Source organism: Anopheles ziemanni, chromosome 2 (genome assembly GCF_943734765.1).
Source record: "Anopheles ziemanni chromosome 2, idAnoZiCoDA_A2_x.2, whole genome shotgun sequence".
Lineage (NCBI taxonomy): Eukaryota > Metazoa > Arthropoda > Insecta > Diptera > Culicidae > Anopheles > Anopheles ziemanni.
Window position 1 is genome coordinate 48,874,963 of NC_080705.1, and position 20,973 is coordinate 48,895,935.

General features: G+C 42.5%; 1 pseudogene; it reads right to left on the bottom strand.

The window, feature by feature from the left end:
- Nucleotides 1-202: 202 nt before the first annotated feature.
- On the bottom strand, nt 203-12,311 carry LOC131293726 (uncharacterized; annotated as a pseudogene).
- Between the last annotated feature and the right edge of the window lie 8,662 nt (nt 12,312-20,973).

Below are 20,973 nucleotides of genomic sequence, written 5' to 3' on the forward strand. Positions count from 1 at the left end.
CAGGCACTCTCGTGGCGGAGGAGTCCTCATTGCATTTTCCCAGCGGCTCCCATCGTCTCCCGTGAATCTCCCTGCTGGCGCACTGGAGCTAACCTGGGTGCGTATCCAGCTGGACCAAGCGTCGCTCTTCGTGGGCGCTGTTAACATCCCGCCTGACCGCTGCTCGCCTTCCGTCATTGATGAGCTCCACGACAATATCGGGCTAGTTCGCGAACGTGTCAAACCGTCCGATCACGTACAAGATACCAATAAGAGTGAGAGAATTAGTCGAAGACATTTCTCCTTGATCCTTGAAATTTGGTGCCAAATCAAAACTACACGTTACTTTCACTCCATGAACCGTCAAACGAGGATAATTCTTTTGACCCTGTTTAGGAGCTACATTTATTGATGCAAATTCCTTAGACCTGGCTGCTACTTGCTCCAAGCATTTAGAGCCTTTTCTTACACACCTTTTAAGAAACTGCAAATGGTTTTCAAAGTCCTACGCAGAGAAGTTTTCAAGTTGTCCATGTACTTGCACGTCTTCATACATGTGAAGTAAATTATGGACGTTACTAGTCATATGTGTACGACCGTAATAGGTGGGAAAATCTTTCACAAATTTGGCTATTAATCTTCCAGCAACGGGCCATAAATGTTTGTAGGCAGAAGAAGAAAAATAGTAACGCCACAAAAATAGTGAAGGTAATGGTTATATCCTTCATTGTGCATAAAATCTTTGTATATAACAGGACTGATATAGTGCAAAAAAGATCTAAATTCAGTGCCTTTCCAAAAGTGAAGGGAATCTAGAGCCCGAAACGGTCTATTAATTTCACACGGCAATTTTGATTGATTTAAAAATTTTGAAATGTGCACCTTCTGGTCACTAGACCACTGATTAAAACTCATCATTTTATGGGTTAAAAATCTCTGGAGCAACTTTCGACTAGCACCTAAGTCAATCAAATGTAGTCGATCAGCAACTGGAACATTTTTTATCATATCCAAATTTGCAACATCCTCTAGAGGCGTGCGGATTACTTTATGATGTGCTCTGTCTTCTCTAGCACGAAATCCAACATCCGTGCGAGGTGCTGCACCTACACCTTCAAAAATTACTTTATTTTCCGGCTGAACGTGGATGCCAAGAGTAGAGCATTTAGTGCACCCATGTTTAGCCGAAAACGACATCACCGATTTAATAAAAGATCGCGCTGGCGAATCGGCTATAAATGCGCTAACGCATACTGACACTATTTTGCCAAAAAAATTTAGGCCTGTTAGTTGCAATTCATTCAACTCACGAACAAGTGGCCGCAAAAAACTCTCTAAGTTGTCGGGTTTTTTTTGACCACTAAATATACCGGCAACAAAAATGGGACAATCCTTCAATTCTTCAACTTTCACAAGTATTGGCCAAAATTGAGTTGACGAACTTTTGAAAAGAGGTAGCCCGTCAATAAAAATTTGAAGCTTAAAATTCATTGCTTCAGGAATGCTACCGTTGAAATAGTTTTTAAGGGCGACTTCAATTCCCTGGTACCAAAATTTTCCACCGGTTACTTTTTGTATTTCATGTGCAACTTTAGGAGTTCTCACAAGGGTTCGGGCATCTTTTGGAAGATCAGGATGACCGAACTTCCTTAAGATTGCCAGTAGCAAATTTACAAAATTTCGAGAGAGTTGTCCTTCTATTGCTAAATAACGCAATGCCTCCATCAGGGTTTCAAATTCATCCAAAAAACGATAGCCTTCGTCCCAAAACTCTTCACTTGTACTACTTGTGGTCGGAATGTCTGGAAGTTCCTCAACAACTTCAGAATCAACATTTTCTATATTATTGTTAGTAGTTACGTTTCCACTACCGCTACTCTCACCAACGCTATCCGAAGTGTTAATAACACGAACATCTAAAAAGAAAAGAAAGACAAAAAAATAAGAATTAGAAAAGACTTTTTTGCTCTGCTAATATATGACGAACATATTTTAATAGCGGTATATTTTAACACATTGTAAATTCGATTACGGTACCACAGTTCACTTTACGTATGATTTATATCGTACCCATGTCTCAAAGTTATTTTAATACACTAAACATCTTTCCTCGGGCCGGGTTGTATCTAATGCACGTATAAACATTATTCCTTTATGCACTTTTTAATCATATAAGAACCGAAACCGGTAGTTCACAGTTCCACATATATCACAGGCTTCACAAATTTCGTTCACTTTATAAATATATAATATTGTATAAATAATACTAGAGAAGTTTTCATCACATTTGCTTTGCGATGTCGGCCATTGTTGAACTTACCACCCAGGCTACCCGTTGTCGGAGATATAATCTCCATCTCCGCTTCTACTTCCTCATCAAGCTCCGCGATGTATCGAAGTGCCTTCCTGTATTTCGATGATCTTGATGCCATTTTAAGTTGTTCGTTCTACAGTTGATCGTTCTACAATTAAAAAGAAAAATTAGTTTGTGCTGCTCTGCTTGCTTGGTTGCTTCTCACCGCGTCACTGAACTTGTCAAATTGCTGGCCGAAGCGTCGAGCAATTCTTGCACCAACACAAGGACAATGCACCAGTGTAAATACACGGGTCACTATTTTTCGCACACCATATTGGATCGAAGCAGAACGTTCATTACACAGAAGAGCAAGACAGAAAAAAATAGTCTGTATGAGTAACAGGGATGGCATGTTCAGTGTCTTGTGTACAAGGTGGAAAGTATAGGTCAGGGGTGGTTGCGGATGGAGGAAAGTACTCGAAATTGCCTAGCGGGACCTCCTCCTGTTAGGGGATCTAAACATCCCCCACATCGACTGGCAGCCAGCGGTTGCATCAAGCTCCTACGTGCCGGCCTCCTCCACGCACACCGCACGATTGGTCTTTTATCGATTCTTGTCCCTCAATTGAGATCGCCGTGTCTAGTTTTGATATTGTAATTTCGTCGTTCCTTTCCGATTGCTGTCCTCCTCTACGCCCTCCCCCTGATCCTCCCTGGTCCAACAGGCAACTTCGCGCGTTGAAGGCGGATGTAAAGCGTACGCTCCGTATTTCCAACCGTGTAAACAGCGAGCTCCATAAGAGGGCATATAAGTATGCTTCGGCTGCTTACCGCGGTCTCAATCGGGGTCGCTATGGAGTGTACCTTCGGCGCCTGCAAGCCCGCTTCTCATCCCATCCCCGCTCCTTTTTGGCGTCACGTCAACTCCAGGCGGGGCTCTTCCTCCCAACTCCCCTCCTCCCTGTCCGACGGTAATACGACTGCGTCGACCCACGCTGAGATGAGTGGGCTCTTTACCGTACATTTTGTGGGAAATTTCGTTGACCCAGCGCGGTCTTATGTGTCGATTGCTAGGGCGATCTCTGGGGTCCCGGCTCTCTCGACATTGCTCCACTCTGTGCCAGTTGGCAATGATACTGTTCTGTCTGCACTCTCTAAAGCCCTCTTCCTCCCCTAGTCCCGACGGTATCCCTTCTTGCGTTCTTAACCACTGTTTAAACATGGCAGGAATTCCTGGTGGCGGGAACGGGAAAAAGTAGCCCAGTTTCGACAAAATATCCAGCGAGAACGAGCTTATTCGTCCGATCTGTCGAAGTGAAGCTTTGTTTACGTTTTAGTTTGTTTACGTGATTCAAATTGGCGGCAGGTAAAAGAGGAATTGTGAATCATTATCTATATCTATAAAATTCTTGTGTCACGGTGTTAGTGTTCAAACTCCTCCTAAACGACTGAACCATTTAAACTCAAACTTTGCACACACGTTCCTTAGGTATGAGAATAGGTTTTTAACTATGTCTCATATCTGTAAATTTTATACTTTTTTAATTAATTACAATTTTCTATCGTCATACATTGGTTTGTTTGTTTTGTTTACATTCAGCAATGACACATAAAGTGAACTACAACAAGTATAAACGGACACAGCAACATGCCTTTTGACATACTGTGGTGGTGAGTTTAATACAAAAGTGGTGAATTTAATTCAAACAAGTCGTTTCATATAAGTGACGATAGTAAAATCTTTGTTAATTTTTGGTAATAATAACTAATGTTGTTAATTGGTGGTAGTAGAATATGTGTTCAAATTATTGTTGCTTAGAGCAGTGAGAAAACCTTCTCATTTACCAGTGTTGTGAAAACGAATTTCAGTATAGTTACTACAGCGAGGCTATGAACTCGCGAGTAGGGACGAGCATGCTTATTCGTCACGTTTACATGCAATCCAATGTGGCGTAAGTTTTACTGTTACCAGGACAAAATGCGGCGCATAGTCATGATAGAACAAAACGTGTGTTCAAACATTAATGTCGCTGAATTTAGTCCGACAAGCTATGATTAGTATCGAGGATCGTTGCATGGTAATTAAAAATGGATATCGTTTCTCACAACGTATCAATGTTGACTGATGAACAAGCATATGTTTACGAACGCATTATCATGGCAGTATCAACGGGACAAAGTGGTATCTTTTTTTGGATGCCCCAGTCCGAACTGGCAAAACATTTCTCATATCGCTCTTGCTTTCCAAAATACGAGCAAACAATGACATTGCAATACCAGTTGCTTCATCTGGAATTGTAGCTGGAAATGGAGGTAGAACGACGCATTCATCATTTAGGCTACTTCGAAACATCAATAGGAACACAAAAGCCGTATGAAACAACAAAAATCAATCACTCATGGCCTAGGTCATGCAACAGTGAAAAATAATTATCTGGGAAGAATGCACCATGGCAAAGAAGCATTCTCTTGAGGCGCTGTACAGAACACTCAAAGGCGTGAAGTGTAATAAAGATTGTTCCAGTAATACAGTAGATCCCTGCAGTACGCTATTCTCGATATACGCGAATTCGCAATACGCAATTTTTTACAACTGACAGCCCATAGGGTTGCTCGACTTCTATTAGTCAGTTTTACTTTGTTTTGGTAGAATGAAGTTTTTAATATGCACTTTTTAACAGAGATATAATGAAACAATGGAAAAAATGGAACACTTATTAGTTATTTGGATAAAAGATATGTTAAATAAGCGGTTTCCTCTCAGTGTCAACTCTTCAATATGAAGTATAAACTATATGGCAGAGGAAATCCCCAATACGCGAATCGATATACGCTATTGCGTTCGGTCCCAAACATTCGCGTACTGCGGGGACCAACTGTACTGTGTTTCTCCTCTCAGGTGATTTCAGGCAAACTCTTCCCGTAGTGCCACGATCCACCTATGCTGATAAGATCACCTGAACTTGCCTTACTCATCGGTGTTGTGGAGCAATATTGAAAAACTTTAACTAAGCATAAACAGGCACGTCCAAATGCTACAGGATCCATCAGCTTTTACTTTCTCCAAACAGTTATTAGACATCGGCAATACACCTTAGCAGATTCTTAAAAAGCTCTAATAGAAACCCAATTTAGAAAACTAATATGTACGTCATACATGGCTTACCAGGCGTACATAAAACATCGTTCATTCAATTGGTCTGCTTGATTATTAACAAAATAAGGATGATAATCATTAGCAGCCTCACTATAAGCTTTTTACGACGTAAAAAGTGTAAATACAATGAAATTAATGTACTTAAGAAATATAATGTGACCGTTAAACCAATTTTTAACAACATCAAACGGGTCAGCTAGTCAAATATAAAGATTATGAATGGTGATGTTGAGTTCCTCCTCCAAAATTTTGCGTAGAAGACTACTCGCATTTTGGTTTCTCTTCAACAACAATCGGAGGAGATTTGCGTGCGGCACAAGAACGCTCAGGCACTCTTTGTCGCGGGTGTTCTCCTCAATCACTTGGATGCCCCTTCCCTCCTGTCCACAATCCATTTCTATGCCTCATCTCGCCCGCTACGTGATAGACCCTCGTTGGCTATCCCCCGTCGCCTCACCCGTTACGGCCAAAACGACCCGTTCCTCCGCGCACTGTCTGCCTTCAATGACGTTTACAGTCTGTTTGACTTCAACTTCTCTATTTCCCAATTCCATTCTCGTCTCCTCTCTTCTCCAGCTTAGTCCTTCCGTTCGGTGACCCTGCGTCCTCTACCCTTTGCTAATTTGTTGTAATTAATTTTAAGTTTAGACTGTAGCGCCTTTATGTAGGCACTAAGCAAATGTATAGTTTATAGTTATAGGAATTAAAGTTATAGGAATTATAGTGAGATACTAGTGTTAGTGATAGGAATTTATAGTTATAGGAATTATAATTAGAGAGGGCAGGGCAAACAGGGACAAAGGATCATTCGCGAGTCAAGCAAAACTAAAACCGGGCCGTCAACCGAAACTAAAGCAAAACGCGCGTTACGAAAGATCAAAGAGGTTACTAATAAATAAACTTCTTAAACTAAAGGTACTAAACTTGATTTTTCTTAGTTTTCTGACGTCTTCGTATCGTAACGTTCGAACTAAAGTTTAGTTTGGAAAGATTTGGAAGAACATTTCAAGACGTTATAAAGGCCTCGAGGCGAATAACAGTAAGAGCATAATAAAATAAAAAAAAATTCGCATCTAGCGAAGGACTGCAAGTCGGATGGGTCCTGTCGCACGTGTGGGGAGCGTCATCTGCTAAACATTGCTTTGACGATATCGATCGTATGGCGTCGCAGTTGGTGCACGGGTCGATTGTGGCAACCGCCCAGTGGAAGATACAACCGTTCGCGACTCAAATGGAATTCCTGATCCTAAATCCTAAACCCATCGGCGGACATCCCAACGACTCCCACTGACGTGTATTCCTGGAGGATGCCGGTCGATGCAGTTTTGGCGGATCCATCGTTCTACATCTCAGGCAGAATTGGCATCGTCATCGGGGGAGATGCGTTCTGGGAAATTCATTCCGGAAAGAAACCGTCGCTTGGCAAGAGACGTCCGTGGCTGGTAGAGACTCCCTTCGGTTGGGTCGTTGCGGGTAATACACCCCACTGGAAGCAGGACACCCCACTGGAAGCGATCCTGAATCGATTCCGGGAAAGCGAAACCCTTCCCAACGAAGCCACGTATTCGGCAGAGGGCATCTCTGCGAGAAACATTTATTATTTTTACATAGTCTAGCGGATCGTTTGCGACGCGAAAACGGGTCGGACCACGCAAGGGGGATTTTTGAAATATTTCCGGCGCCTGGTCCGACCCGTTTTCGCGTCGAACTGCGCGGGCACGATGCGCAGTAAATTTCGACCCGATTTGACAGCGATGACGGGCTGTCAGATTCAAATTTGATGGTGGGTTCAAATTCAAAATAGTGGGTTCGAAAAAAATTATCCATCTAGGTTCAAAAATAATATCCTCTCTAGGTCTGGTTTCCCTCCTCATTCCGCTATCTTTCCTCTTTTTTCTCTTAGCCTCTACCTGAAATGCACACTTGATTCGATATTCTTTCTTTTTTTTATTGTCACGGTCGTGGTTAACAGTGGTAGTGATTACATTGGTGATAGCTGTTGAAGAGAAATTTTGATTGTTTGGTTAGTGAGGATTGAACACTTATCGTTATACATACCATACGATGCGCAGACCGGTTGATCTATCGGCAATGTTGGAAAGTGTCTTGTTGATTGTCTGTTTTATTTTACGTAACGATGGATACATTTTCTCAAAATTGCACTCGCGCGAAATAAGGTGGGTAGTATAAAATCATGAAACTAGAGGTTGGAGTTGAAAAATTTGACGAAGTTTGAGCAGTTTAATAATGAGTTTGATTTTTCCATTGTGCTGTTTTTAGATTTTAACAGTTAATTGACGGTGACTGCAGCATGTTTTGATCAGAAAGCACCCGCCAATAAAGTGTTAAGTGTGGAAGTATTCATGCTATGACATCCACCGGGACAATCAATGAGAAACCCACCGAAACAACTGTAAACCGGCTCTAGACATTCCATCGTCACTGTGTACCTTTTCAAATTCCACCAGCATCGACAAATAACGGTAATTATTGAAATCACGTTTCAAAGATATAACTTTTTATTTGTGCCATTTATAAGACAACTACTGTGTATCATTTATTTTTATCAGGAGCTTTCAAACGCAACCTTCACAACCATTAATATCATACCAGCATCTAAGCCATCGATTTCTGGCAAGTGAATCAAAGAACAAATCTTCTTTCATTTGTTGCATGAGTTTTGTCGTTTGCAAGGCTTGCTTTACATTGAGTTTGAGTCCCATTTTATCTTTCCCAGTGTTTCGTTTCACCAGCCAGCAGTCGCCTCATGATGCTAAGATCGATAAGATGCAAACGATCCGCTACCACGACATCCTGGACTATATAAAAAAAAATTAAATCTTAAAGAGGTGTCATCGTTCTTTGGTGTTCTGGATAGGCGCCTTGCCTGAATCCTCCATCAGTTCGTTGTGTTGCTTGTATCCCAGAAAATACAATGATACGAGCAACGCTGCCGTATTGACCTACGACGGTACATTTCTGGCAACTGTTATAACGAGCATGTCCTACTACACCTGTGAAAATTAAATGAAAGAAAAATTAAATACATGTGAAATTGTCTGCAGATAAGTTTTGTAGTCAACCTGTTATGAATGCTCTTGCTGAAGTGTCTGCAATAATGGCCTTTAGATGTATCGACACATGTTTCCCGTTGATGTTTACTCCATATTCCACGAGGTTGTTCATCTCCGTGACCATGAGACGTAAAGATTCCTCAACGTTCGTCGGCTTCCTCCTACTACAGAAAATAGTTCTCGTCATCACTAGTACTTTCGGCATCTCATGGATATTACAAAATATTAGGCAAAACTCCATGATGCCACTTTTATGCAATGGTAATCCATCCATTGATATATGTTGCCATGAATAAGTGTTGCATTACTAAAAAACAAAACAATAAAAATTAGTTATTTACACCCACAATTATATTGCTTCAAAAATGCACCCGATATGATACCAATACTGGCCGCCGCTTATTTCTATTATATTGATCGATGGCTTACGGTTGGTTCCTAATAATGTTCTTGCACTTTTAGGTAAGTTTACTGCCTTAGCTTTTTTCATAAGATCCAAGATCATATCCATGATCCAGAGCGTTTCGTTGTTATCGAAATTCGATTCGCCACTCTTTCGCAAACATTTTCAAGAGATTTCTTGTACAAAATAGACACCAAGCTTTTACAACACACTGCAAGACCGTTTGTTTCAAAATGTAAACAATTCCTCAACGGGCTGTTGCTCACACGCACAAGTCTATGCTGTTGGGAAAATAACGCGAGAGAAAAGGACGGAACGATAGGGCAGACAGCATTTGGATTATCATCAGGTAGTAAGGGGTATGACAAACGGTGGAAGAGTGGTTGCGGGGTAACTCTCCCGTTGTAGAGGGGTTTTTTTGTATGGAACTTTCATGGGTTTGGGTCGAAACGCCATTTTTTCTCTCCTTGGGCAGGCGCCGGAAATATTTCAAAAATCTCCTTGGGTTGCCTATCCCAAGGAGCGCCTCACTTGAAAGTTTACTTGAATCACGAGTACTAGCCCAGCCTCCATTTGAGCCGCTCCTACAATCCTGGCACATCCACAGGAGAGGAGACTCCGGGCGTTTAAGCTCCTGTGTCACCGCTCTGGAGAGTCCTAGGCAGGCGAAGTGAAACTCACACTTGCACAGCCCACTGCAGATGTATAGGCTATCGCTAGCCACCGGGAGAGCGCAGGATTTACAGGTGGCCATATTAAGGCTAGGCAGCGCAGCACTAAAGGCGAATCTGGCACACACACACACGCGATTCAGAACAGAATCAAATGCCGGTATGGGGAATTAATCGCCAAAAAAATCAGCTGTAAGCTGGACTGGAGCCACCCATATAAACCGTCAATAAGCGGGTCGTCAACTGTAGAGTATCCGAAAGACGTTGCGCTGGAATAAACACAGTAGGCAGCAACGAAACACAACGAAAACACGAGACCAAGCGAGAGCCCGAGGAACAACGATCTTCTACGAGATGCAATGTCGATAATGCTAAGGCAATTCCAACAACAATGCTTCTTTGCCACGATGTCGCGTCGCTGCTGCACATCCTTGCCGTTGAATACTGGACACATGGAGTGCGGTGAAAATCACTCGCTTTGCAACAAACACCGTGGTTGCCCCGAAGATTTGTGAATGGCCTTCGGTGACACATTCTGTCGAGAGTTGCCGGCCACCTTGATCGACGAATCCTCTACAAAGGTGAGTTTTTTAGTTGTTTTCAGGATCTGGATCCGTTCTTCGACATATTTCATCATTTCATTTCAAGGATGGTCTCGCGGTCGAACTTCATCAACAGCATGTTTGACAAAGGAGTATCCCAAGTCTCCACCGCTCCACCTTCAGCTTCACCACCCCATTCACATGACGTGTGAACTCGTCTACCAAATTCGTCAGAGCTTCGAAGCTCTCTGATATGACTGTTGGAAGGAAATGGTGCCTCCGCCAATACTCTCGAATGAGACTGCGTATATTATCGTACCGTTTCAACAGCATCTTCCAAGTGACCGCGTAGTTATCGTTTGTAAACGGTGTGTGCTCGAAGGGTAACGCAGCGTCGCCATTTAATGATGATAGCAGGTACTGCAGTTTAGCGATCGCTGACAGCTCTGCTGAATCATCGATCATCGATTCAAAACGGTCGCGGAACGAAAACCATTTTGTAGAATCACCGTCGAAAGTAGGCAGCTCAATTTTCGGAAGCCGAAGATTGGTCGCATTTGGCCGACCAAATGCCATTGTCGAACTTGCCAGCATTGATGAATCATTAGCGTGTCCTTGGGAAGATTCGCCCGGAAGACTGATTTCTGCCGTCTGCATCGCTTCTCCATATCGATCCTTTCACTGATGCACGCTTCTAACGCTTCATTGCTATCGTCAAGCTCTTCTAGCTTCGCCATCGCCGCGAAGAAATCCTCCTTATGCTTCTGAAGCCCTTCCAATATATCTGGCACTTGACCCACTTCATGCTGGGAGAACGTTTTCATACGTTTTTCGAGTGCCTTAATATTTTCCAACGCAATCTTCTTTTTATGCTGGATCGCTTTGAGCTTTTTGTCCATTTCACTAAAAAATTTGGCTCCCTTATTTATTGCTGTTTCTTCATGCTCGCTTGAAGCAAATGCGCGCGAACTCGTTCAAACTGTGATGGCGCGCAAAACGTGATGGCGGTTGGATGACACAGCACTATCGAGCGATGCGGTGTTACGCTGTAGTGCGTTCACTAGATTTGTTCGGAGTCTTGTGAAAACTTCTCTCTTCTTTGCACTGTCGATTTCACACACGTCGAAGTCCTTGCAACTAATCACACTCGGCGACGTAATCGTCGAATGCTCTACCGGCTGGCTTGTTTCTTCGACGTTCACGACGTCAAGAACACCAATTGTCCTTGCGTACGTCGTAAACGTAGACCGATATAATTGTTCGTAAAACAATTTTTGAGTACAACTTTCACTCAAATGTAAGAATTTTCGGATGGTCTTCGTGAAGTAAGGTAACCTTACACCTTGAGTTCCAGTTTGCTACTGTTTATTATTCTGTCAAATATAGTTCATTTGCCTAATTCATTTGACTTAGTTCCTAATTTCCTTATCGTTAATCCTTTTCATTAATTCTATTATCTATTCTAATGATATTCGCCAGAATGTAGGCAACATACTGAACTTTAATTTCCGACAACTATTAAATCTTTGTTAAAGGACCTTTAAAGATTCAACGTTGTATAAAAGAAACGATTGATTTTCAAAACGCAGTGCCATTGACTGGTTTTGAAGGAAGATTTTGAGACGGACTTATCAGCGTATTCATAGCTTCTTTGAGCTAGCAAAGATTTTAGACTTTTGCATTGTGAAAGGAATCAATTTCACCATGTTGAAATAATAATAAAACATGCTGAAGTCTATCAAGCATTGGAAATGTTGCTTGGGATACTCACCCGGTAGGATACGAATGTACTCCGCAATCATCTCCCAATCGGCGTAGAACGCATCTACCGAGATGTACTGTATTAGCTGGACCTTGCTCCAAATCCCCTCTATATCCATGTACTGTATCTTTCCATCCAAGGGATCACCGAACAACTCCTGTCTGAAGGGAAAGAACAGATGGGCCTGCGGCGAGTGGAAAGAGAAATCGAACGTACGTTTCAGATGCCGGTTGATTCGATGTTGCCAAGAAGGCAAACCTCTTACCTCTTCCAAAGAAAAGAACACCGCGTCAACGGCGTACGCCAAGCATTTATGGAACTTCACGATCTTTGGGGTGTACGAGCGCCATTTACCTCGCTCCAGTTCGGCCAACGGTTGGCTTGGCAGGCACAGCTGACAGGATAAGGAATTGCCGGTGGTTCCCATCCTGAAGCAAGTTTTGTGGTAGCTGCGACAACACGTGCTGCAAGTTCGCGATTCACCTTCCAGAGTCCGGTTTCGTATCGGCAGAGAAATCGGGCGCGTGCAACCAGAGGACGACGAATTGGAGCAAATGTTTATTTCGTGTCAACAATCGTGCCAACAGACGACACTTACATTATAAAGCATCGATGGCTTCCGGCACTCCAGGCATTTCCAAGGGGGCTTGTTTGGATGGGTCGGACCCGCACTTTGCTCGTGGTACTTGCGCACGCAGGTCTGGCAGCTTACCAATCCTGGTCCCTTCACCTGGCACCGAATGCATTGGATGATTTCTTAGTCGGTCTAGAAAATGGTTCTACTTGAATTATTTATCATACATTTTTCGCTGGGGTTCTCTTTGAATCAGCCAACATAGTAGAGCAACAAATCTGCATTCAAGGACGTAAACTAACTGTTAACGAACTTTTATTTGACGACCCTTTTGATTTCAGCTATTTATATAGTTATGTGAAACACAAGAAGGCAATGCGCCACGCGCGAACTAGCGGCCACAACGCCACGCGCGAGCCAGCGGCCACAACGCCACGCGCGAGCAACCGGACACCAGCATGGAATCGTGGGAACGGACGCTTCCGGACACCAGCAGCCAGACGCTTCGTCAGCGCAATCGGCGCGGCTAACGTAGCCGTACTATTTCCAATAAAGTAGTCTTCAGTCTTAAGTCGTCCAAGCTCGGACCAACATCGGAAAATAAATAGTTCATTTTTTAAAAAATCCGAAAGGGAAGTTATCCTATTACTATATATTTTCAAAAGACAAAAAGCTAATCTATCCGACGACAGTATGCACATTTCGCTCGATCAAATACGATCTAAGTTAGTCGCAATACCTTTAGTTAAGGAAGGAGAGATGGCTTCTTCTTCTTCTTCTTCTTGGCGTAATGACCTCTTTGTCATGCCTACCCGTTAAGGGCTTACGAGACTTGTTTCCCTGTTGTACGTGGATAGTCAGTCCTCTCGTACAGGGGAGCGTCCGGTCTCGGTAGGGATTCGAACCCACGCCGTCGAGGTGGTGAGCCCCGGCGCTCATGGGCCGATTTTCTAACCGGCGCTACCGCTCGGCTGTCGCGGACCCCTGAGAGATGGCTTATTTCCCTCTTCTTCACACGCTTGTAGAGTAAGATAAAACAATATAACCAAATAAAATAAAATGTCTCAAAACAATTAAAACCGAATATGGTTCAATTTTGGGCAGAATACTTCAATTTCTACAAAGTCCTATATTAACTAAACTATTGCAATGATTGTTTATGATCAAATAGATTATGTACACAGGCATAGTTGTTTATAAGGTTAATATTTGCATCATATTGATTCAAAATCTAAAACTATATTGTTTAACTCATACCAGAACCAAAATTTACATCGAATAACATAGCATGAAAAATATGAAAAGTACTTAAACTAAATGAAATGTGTCAACTAACGCTATAACTACACTGTAAGATAAAAATAAACATAACTATTTACATAAAATTTACAAATTATTGCTTCTACTCCTATGACACGAAGTCTTTCTCAGATTTTCTAAATTGACTCTTTCATGCGCGGGACGTAACTTATTCATCATAAAAGTTGTTAAAAACTCTGGAGTAACCAAAACGGTTTCGTTGGACCCAACTTGTTCGAATAAGCTCAGAATATTTTTATATAATTCCTAATCTATTTTGGGACAATCTGGATTTCTGGATTTGCCAGTCCAGCTACATTGTGGCAAACTGCCTATCAAAAATTAAGTCTAATGAAACATGTAAACGATTTTGTACAGTTGAGCTAGTAATCCTATTTTAAAAATAATCTGCTAATTTTACACCAAACGTTCTATCATCCTGGAGCCGTGTTTCTAAGCTATCTAATTCTTCTTTAATTGTGATGGTCTGAAATTGGAAATCAGTCCTAGAGTCGGATACTTCCGTAGGACGGATTGCTACAATTGAGGTTTCCAGTTCTGGGCAAGCGTGTTTTACATCACGATTGGTTTTATTCGACGTCAGTTCAATGTTTTCCACTCGGAGCGTATGTTTATCTATTTTGTCAATGATGTCGTGAAGAAGCTGCATTATTTCATCATTTAGACGCGTGGAGGTAACTACAAAAATAAATTCATTTAAGAAAAAGTGGAAGGTTGATTTAAAACTTGTGTGTACTTACCCGAAGGAATTGATTCTTGACGTAATTGAATATTTGTGGTTGGCGGAGGATTTTCTGGATAGTTGTAGCTGGAATCTGTTGCTGTTTTGTGGCCGGGAAAGAAGGATTAACCTTCAGGTCTACGACCAAAAATACCTACGTTAACATACGACCGCCTACCCGGGTAGGCCATACGTTTTGTATGGGGGTTTGCATTCTGCTGTGCTTCAAAGCTAATATCTTTTGTTCTAAATGCCGTAGTGAGTTGAAATTTTCAGTAATGATACTTAAGAATGTTTTCTAACACATCCCATTCAAATAGTAATATTAAAAATTCGATAAGTAAGTAATTTTTTCATTCAAATATATTTTATCCCATAGATCTACAATCGCCAACTCTGTAAACCATACATTTTCAATAAGTTATTGTGTTTGTTTATACTTCTTAAGTTTCTGGTGAAGTAACTTCTTGGTGCCTTCAACATTTTTGCTTATAAATTGAAATTTCAAAGATGTAGAAATATTTTTCTATTAAATTTTACGTTTCGGAAATGTTCATGTTCCTCAGTAAATTCAGTGGCATATCTGGAGGAAATTCTTCATTATGCATTGTTACAACTGATATTTAAGCCTCAACATTTTAAAACTTAGCTCATATACATAAATTCGATCGTTTTGTTTCAAACGATAACAGTTTCTTTTGTATTTAATTCAACCCGTTGCACCATGATTTTATTGCAATTAATAAATTATTATTTTGTGTAGCAAATTATGAAAGTTCACCTAGAATGCTTTCGTTGCCGCTGTGTGGTCCAAAATGTAGCATAATTTGCATATTTGTACATCGTCTTCGAGTTTATTTCATTACTAATTGTTCGAGGAGTTCGAGGAGTAAAACAGTCTTTCATAGTGTGTCTTAGATAAATTTGGATTGTTTTCAATATAAAAATAAAAAGAAAATCCCGAGGGGCACCTCCTTTCACCTACTGGTGGTTTGTCTTGGTACAGAAAAATATAAACTCTCGTACAAAACGTATGACTTACCCGGGTAGGCGGTTGTAGATTTAAGGGGTATAAATAGAAAAATGGTGTAAAAAAATACTTCGAATAAAAATAAAAAGTCGATTTTCGGCAGAATGATAGGGAACATGTTGCTTGAGGCATTCCAGGAATTTTAAGTCGATATAACTGTTCAATTCGAAGTAATTGCAAAATAAAAGGGCAAAACTTACCCAGGTAGGCGGTTGTAGATCTGAAGGTTAACGCCAATTGCAATCCAACGTTTTGTACATAGTTCCGTAACATTGGACTTTCTTTTTAAAGTGGTCGCAACGGGTATTTCAGCTAAAACTAGTTATCGTTAAAAACCCATTTCAATCACAAAAAGCCATGAAGTAAGTAATGTTATTGATTTCAATAACTGTTTTATCTTACCGGTTTTAAATATCGCTGGCTTTTCGGCAATGGGTGGCCTTACGGTCATTGTATCTGTATGACATTGAACCGATGGAGCTTAAGGACCCGGAGAGTAAAAATAAGTTTAACGCATATAAATTAAAAAAAAACTTTTACGCATTTTACATTTTAAAAACTTTTACGCATAAAAATATTAGATAATTCCACTTGCTACTTACATGGAATATCGCGATGAAGAAATTGAGTGAAGGTGAAAGGGAAAATATACCAAGTCGTTCTCTCGTTGCTATTCATATTGCTAAAACAACCAACTCTGTCAATACACCTGCCACGGATCAACTGGTTTGCAGGTTGACTTCACCTCCTCGTAAGTATTACAATATTGATGGTTCAATTACTGCATACAGTCTGACAAGAAAGTATCCGTACAGTCACCAATTTCAACTTCAAGCCTAGTTATCTCAGCGACTACGTGACCTAGGACAATCATTTAAACGACATCTCGTAGATAAACTTCTATTCTATCCAATGAGGTCTTAACATTTCGAAAAAGTTACTTGTAGGTCACTTTGTTCTATAGAAACCCAAAAAAAGGCTCAAAATCGATGACAAAAAAGTATTCGTACACCCGACTTTCTTGACCAAAAACACCGGTAGTCAAAATATCAGCCTAGTCATTATTTAGAGTTATCAAGTGTCTAAAAGTATGGCGGCAACAATTTTATATCTATTATTTTTATATTTTAACGTGAAATGGCCGGTGAAACTAGGCAAACAGCTGCAACCGATAGAGAACTATCTTTTTCTTGTGATGTAAAGGGAACCTAACTTGGCAAGTTTATGAACCCTGTGAAAAATCTCATGCTAAGTCTCAGGAACTTATAATTCGTCGAATTAACCAGGATGCAACTAGACTAAACCCCGCAAACAGACACCTTTCGTGGTTACTCAATCGCTATGGGAGGGTGATTGCTCGAAAAGCTATTAAGTTCTTCATACTTCGAGTCCTCAAACATGACGAACGAAGTGTCTAGTGCATCAATCATATGATTTGGATTTCAACTCTTAAGAAGGTTTTTTGTAAATAACAATTACATTGCATTAATGTAAGTTGCAAACTTTTCATTTCCTAGGAAAGAATAAGAAAGACTGGGGATTTGCAAATCGCTGTATTTTGATGCCATTGGCGTGTAGGCTCAGTGTTTTATACACTATATACAGACAAAATTAAGCAATTTTGGCCAAAAAACGAGTAACAATAGACACCAGACGTCGAACTCAACCATCATTACGAGCAACGTTATTCCAACTATAAAACACAGTAGTTGAGAGTTTGTGTTATGGTGTTCCATTAAGACCATTAATCGAACTGGAAATATTGAATTAAATATGAATCATCTGTGGGACATAGTCTACTTCGCCCATTTTGTCACTTGAACAAGCCATGGCTAGGTTAAACTTTAAATGTTCAATAATATGCTCTCTGAGTCAAATAACGATCCCAAGAATAGACCATGTATTGTCCAAGAATTACCACTTTATGAGACCGTACAAGTGTTGACGATACTCCTAAAGTCTCCGGAATCGATCTCTGTACAACATTTGTCGAAAGACGCCTAGATTTACCATGAACGGGACATTATCTTGATCTTAGTAGACCCCTTTAGAAACATTATAGAAATCGGGTCAAATTTCCAGCATCTTTCGAAAAAAAAAACTTGTAGAAATGATGCCTTGGCACTTGCTGGCCATTATTGAGGCAAGTGGCATTGATTGTAACATATTGGCACATCAGGTACCGATGGCACATCATCAATACTCATCATGTACGGATACTTTTTTGTCATCGATTTTGAGCCTTTTTTAGGGTTTCTATAGAACAAAGTGACCTACAAGTAACTTTTTCGAAATGTTAAGACCTCATTGGATAGAATAGAAGTTTATCTACGATATGTCGTTTAAATGATTGTCCTAGGTCACGTAGTCGCTGAGATAACTAGGCTTGAAGTTGAAATTGATGACTGTACGGATACTTTCTTGTCAGACTGTATATCTCTTACCGTGAAAAGTTTTCTCTTCCACAGCAGTTAGTTCAAGCTATCGTAAGAAATAAAAAATTCGCGCACCACCACAAGCGTAGCGTAGCAACAATAGCAGCAGAGTTGGGCCACCAAAACACATGGGTGCGAATTCATATGCAAAAGAACGAAGTAACATATCAGCCAAAATGAACCCACATGATAGTGGCAAAACCCCGTCAAATCTGGGTTCAGATCCGTACAGATGTGAGTCCGAACCTAGATGCGCGTATCCTTAGCTCTTTCCAACATCCCTCGAGATATCGGGATATCTGCAGGGATGTTTGACAGACGATGGGTACGAGAGAACAAAGGAAATCTGTAGACGTCAAAGATCTGCACAGATTAATATGTGACGTCTACGGGCTGCTTTAGTCGGCAGACGGTTAGTTGCTGCTTTCCGTCAAACCGCCATAGTGAGAATCTGTCTATCCGACTCCGGCTGTGTCTGTTAGCAAAACGAATAGCTTGACGGACAGCGAAAAACCAGGTGCTTGGGTGGGAGTGGGCCAACGATGTCAACGTTAATGTGCGCGAACCTGGTTTCCGGGGACGAGTAGCGTACGAGCGGGCTGTATGTATGCCGATGTACTTTTTGACAGGGCAAGCAGCTTTGTACGAAGTCCCTGGTGTCTCGGCGGATGTTCAGCCAGACGAAGTGTTCTGTCATTAGCTTGACAGTGATCCTTATGCCGGGATGGCACATGTCGTGGACAGCATGCAGAAGTTGTTGTTGGAAAGGCGTTGTCGCGTACGGTCGGATTACACCGGTTGGGCAATCACAGTAGAGTGCTTCGGTACTACCAGGGATTACTACTTTTTGGAGAGTCAGGTCCGTCTTGATTTTACCGTTGATGATATCGGCGAGTTCAGGATTGCGGGACTGATCTTCTGCCAGTTTGTCGTAGTCGATGGTGGAGACAGACCGGATGGACTCGATGCGGGAGACTAGGTCGGCCGTTATATTTTTTTCGCCTTCTACGTGTAGGACGTCGGTGGTGAACTGGACGATGTAGTCGAGATGTACGCTTTTCATCAGTCGCTGGAAAAAGCATCGCCACGGCAAGCGCGACTAGCGGCTTGTGATGGTGGAAGTTTCGCCCTTCCAGATGGTGTCGAAAGTGTCGCACGGCTAGGTATACAGCGGCCAGTTCGCGGTCGTATCGATTTTTTGGAAAAAAAACCGAGAGGCTGCAGCTGTCCATCGATACTGCTGCGGCGAAATCGGACGCGTCACACCATAGGGAGAGTTCGGCGTCGCTCTCCGGGTGTGCCAACAAAGTGGCGCCTGCCAGTTGTAGTTTGTGTCTCGCCTTTTGTTTCCCGGAAAGAAGTAAGAAAGAAGTTGATCATCGCCAGGAATTTCTTGAGGTTCATGGCGGTGTTTGGTCTCGGGAACGTTTGGATGGGCTCGCCTTTTTTCGGGAGTGGCTGGATCCCGTCGGTTGTGACGTGGTGACCCAGGAAGGAAATTTCCGGTTTGGAGAAATCACACTTGGCCACGTTGATGGTCAATATGTGCTCCGTGAGACGGCTAAATAATTGGAGAAGGTGTCGTAGAGGGGACGTAGAGAAGACGATGATGTGATCTATGTACGGGAACACGAAGTCCAGTCCCCGTAGCGCGTCGTGGATCAGCCGTTGGGGTGGTAATGGCCGTTTTGGCAATGGCATCCGGATGGATTGGTATCTGATGGTACGCCTTGTGGAGGTCGACCTTTGAGAAGATGTTTTTTCCACGTAGCTGTATTGTGAAGCCTGTCCGCTATGGCAGCGGATATCGGTCTGGGACGGTTTTCGCGTTCAGTGCCCTGTAGTCTCCACAAGGGCGCCAAGTGCCGTCCGCTTTCCCCTTCATGTGAAGTGAACTGGACTAGCTGCTGATGGACGGTCGACACACTCCTAGCTGTAGCAGGAATTGGAATTCGGCCCGGGCTGCTGCGTATTTCTCTGGTGTCAATATCCGCGTTTGAGTGAAGTTTGATTGACCACTCGTCTCTGTCCGGTGCGTCACTTCAGACGGGAGAGATGTTCCGGGGCCGCTGAGCGTTGTTAGTTGTGGAAACTCGTTGAGCAGCCGGGTTATTGGCGATGTTGCGTCGTAGACCTTAAGCGTTGGTTCCCGTTGATCTTGGTCGGGAATTCCAGGTGCGCTAAGGTTTGTTGTCGCGTCCACCAAGCACCTCCGGCGCAGGTCGACTAACAGATGGAAATGTTGGAGGAAATCGGCACCTATAATCGCTATCCCAACCTCTGCGATTATGAAGTTCTTCAGATACGCGCGTCGTAGACCGAGGTCTAGGGTGTACAGCGATTCGCCGTATACTTTAATGGGCGTTCGGTTGGCGGCAAACAGGTGCATGGTGATGGCTAAGTATGTTTTGTGTTCCTGGATTTGTGGATGACGGAGACGTCGGCGCCGGTGTCTATAAATCTTTTGTTGTGTTTTTCGGTCCACGACAATAAGGCAATGGCTTGCTGGTGTTATTGTTTGAACTTGCTTGCAGTCTTCTCCGGTATTTTCACATAAAGAGGTACTCGCGTTATTGCGGTTAACGCTTTCTTTCGACTGGTGGCACTTCCACCGACGAAACCAAACATGTTATTGCGCCCCTGCTGCTGTTGTGGCTCGAACGTGCACAGGTCCTGGCACTTTTTCATGGCGTGTCCGAAACGCTGGTGGGAGTAACAGAACTCGCCGATTTTCGATCGGTTTGAGGACCGCGAGAGGGAGCACTGCCGGTGTTGAGGTTCTGCACGACGTTGTTGGACTGCCATTCCATCCAGGCGTTTGGAAAGCTCGGCTACCTGTCGCGAAAAGAGTTCGACTGCGCTCGATGTAACTTCCACGATGCTTTGGTAGGGGCCCGTGCGATGGTGTAATGCATAGGAGTCCATTACTGCGTCGGCGACACTTACTTTTTCTGCTGCGGCTGCTGGGGCGGCGATCACGGCGCATTGGATGAGCGGAGGCAAACGTTC